The following is a 2,753-nucleotide window of genomic DNA, read 5'->3' as shown; positions in this document are numbered from 1 at the left end:
ATTAAAAGCTTAACACTATAGACGTGACTTGACACTAATATGAAGTTTTTATTGCTTTTAACCAAGTTTCTGCCTCATCATAGTGTACTTTTTACTCAATTTTATTACAACATCTAACAACACAACATAATATACAACAAAACATATACAACACAACATATATTATACAACAAAACATATAATACAACAAAACATATAATACAACAAAACATATAATACAACAAAACACATAATACAACAAAACATAATATACAACAAAACATATTATACAACAAAACATATTATACAACAAAACATATAATACAACAAAACATATAATACAACAAAACATATACAACACAACATATCATACAACAAAACATATAATACAACAAAACATATTATACAACAAAACATATAATACAACAAAACATATAATACAACAAAACATATCATACAACAAAACATATCATACAACAAAACATATAATACAACAAAACATATCATACAACAAAACATATAATACAACAAAACATATTATACAATATTTATAGGAGTAAACATGGGAATATATAGCGAAAAGACAATTCTTTGAAAACTCCCAGGCTCTATGGGACTCACTCCACTATAACATGCGAATGTAGTCTAGGCTATTTTTAGAAATCTTCTTTCTCTCTCCCTTTTGGGGTTTTTGCATGCCTATTTAAGAGTGATTTTTGGTCTAGATTTGGAATTTCATGTCTGAAATTGCATTATCTTTAAGATTTTGGTGAGATAATGAGAGACTTAAAGACGGAAGGATAATTCTAAAAATAGTCGTTTTGTGAACAGCAAAACACCAGTGGATGAATATAAACGGTAGTAGGCTACTTTTAATTTTAGTAGCTCAAAATTTTCAGATTCATCATACATTTAATATTTTATTAAGGATTGGCAATGCTTTCATTCGACATATTGGAAAGCTTTCAACGAGATTTCTGGAAAAAGTTATAGAAGGTTGAATTTCGAGATTTAATATGGAAACAGATGGCAAATGAATTACCGGAGTCCTTATAAAGGCACGTAACAATATTTTTTCATATGAATACAGACCACGAATAACATTTTGTTTCCCTTGCAAGGTCGGCACAATAAGAATGATGTAGTTAATAGCATAGTCAGTCTACAGTAAGTGGGGTAAAATATAGGACATTGCGTGGAGATAACACACATGAAATGCAGTTTACAACTTAAATGGGATTTTATTTTAAGGTTTTATAGTGCAGAACAGTAGGACGTACAATTCCATTCAAGGATTTATTTAAATATTATGTTTTTTTTTTTAATTTGACTTATTAAGTCGAGATTGGTGATTCAAAATGGTTGTGAACTGTGTTCGTGTGTGTTATTTCCATTAGCATTCCTATGAAACATTTTTCGAGTTTTTTGATTTTCAATGGGGTTCATCCATGGTTGATAATAAACAATTTCAAAAGTCTAGTCAAAATCTGTCAAGAATTGAGCCTTCTAGAATGTTTACGAGCTAAAAATTGAACACGTTCTCAAGATCACGGACAATCGATTTTTCTGTTTTTCATTTGGGCTTATCCGTGGGTGATAACAAACACTCATGCCAAGTTTCGTCAAAATCCGTCAAGAATTGTGTCTTCCAGAGTGTTCACAAGCTAAAAATTGAACGCATATTCAAGATTAGGGGCAGTAACTCCTACTAAATATTTTTTTGATCTTTATGATTTTCGATAGGCTTCATCCTTGGGTGATAACGAACACACACACCAAGTTTAATCTAAATATGTGAAGAATTGTGCCTTTCAGAGTGTTTACGAGCTAAAAATTAACTGTTTTTAACAGCAAGCGCAATAACTTATACTTAATATTTTTCGATTCTTCTGATTTTCAATAGGGTTCATCCTTGGGTGATTACGAACACTCACACCAAGTTTTGTCAAAATCCGTCAAGAATTGTGTCGTGTAGAGTGTTTATGAGCAATTGTGGACGGACGGACGCACGGACATGGGTGACGGCAATTTCATTGAAATTGGATGAAAACTGTAGTCTGTATTGTGTTCACAACCAAATTTTGACGCGTTTTTCATAAGTCAAGGGCGATAACTCAAAGACCATTCATCGAAAGATCGTCAAATTCGAAATTGTCCAAGATCTCATTAATATAAATGATCACACCAAATGTCGTTCAAATCAGATAAAAACTGTTGTCTCTATTGCATTTATATGCCAAATGTGGAGGAACAGACCGGTGGACGGACGGCCGGACAATATATGACCACATTATAATGTGGGCGTACGAAAAACAAATAAAAAAGGTATTCTCTATCAGGCCTACAAGCCAAATTAGACGCATTGAATCAATTCAAGGGCCGTAACTTCAAAACCATTCCTCCAATTATTACCATTTTTGAACTTGAGATCTCATCAATATATACATGCATACCAAGTTTCATCAAGATGAGATAAAGATAGCTTGCCAGGCAAGGTAACAAACGCCCACTACCAGCTGTCAGAAATGTTAACAAAATCTTTAGTGGCTTAATAATGAATTTTCAAATAATCTTAAAATCATCCATAAGTCAAGGCAAAAACCTGAAACAGTTCATCAAGTTATCATCACATTCAAACATGAATAATGTCTCATCGCTGTGCACACACGGGCAATAACTCTGAAACTGTTCATCATCCGAATATTACCAATTTCTAACTTGATTGAGATCTCATCAATATATTATATGAATATATAGTTTCATCAAGATCGGAT

The sequence above is a fragment of the Lottia gigantea genome, assembly GCF_000327385.1.
Source record: "Lottia gigantea unplaced genomic scaffold LOTGIsca_60, whole genome shotgun sequence".
Lineage (NCBI taxonomy): Eukaryota > Metazoa > Mollusca > Gastropoda > Lottiidae > Lottia > Lottia gigantea.
This window is presented reverse-complemented; position numbering follows the sequence as displayed.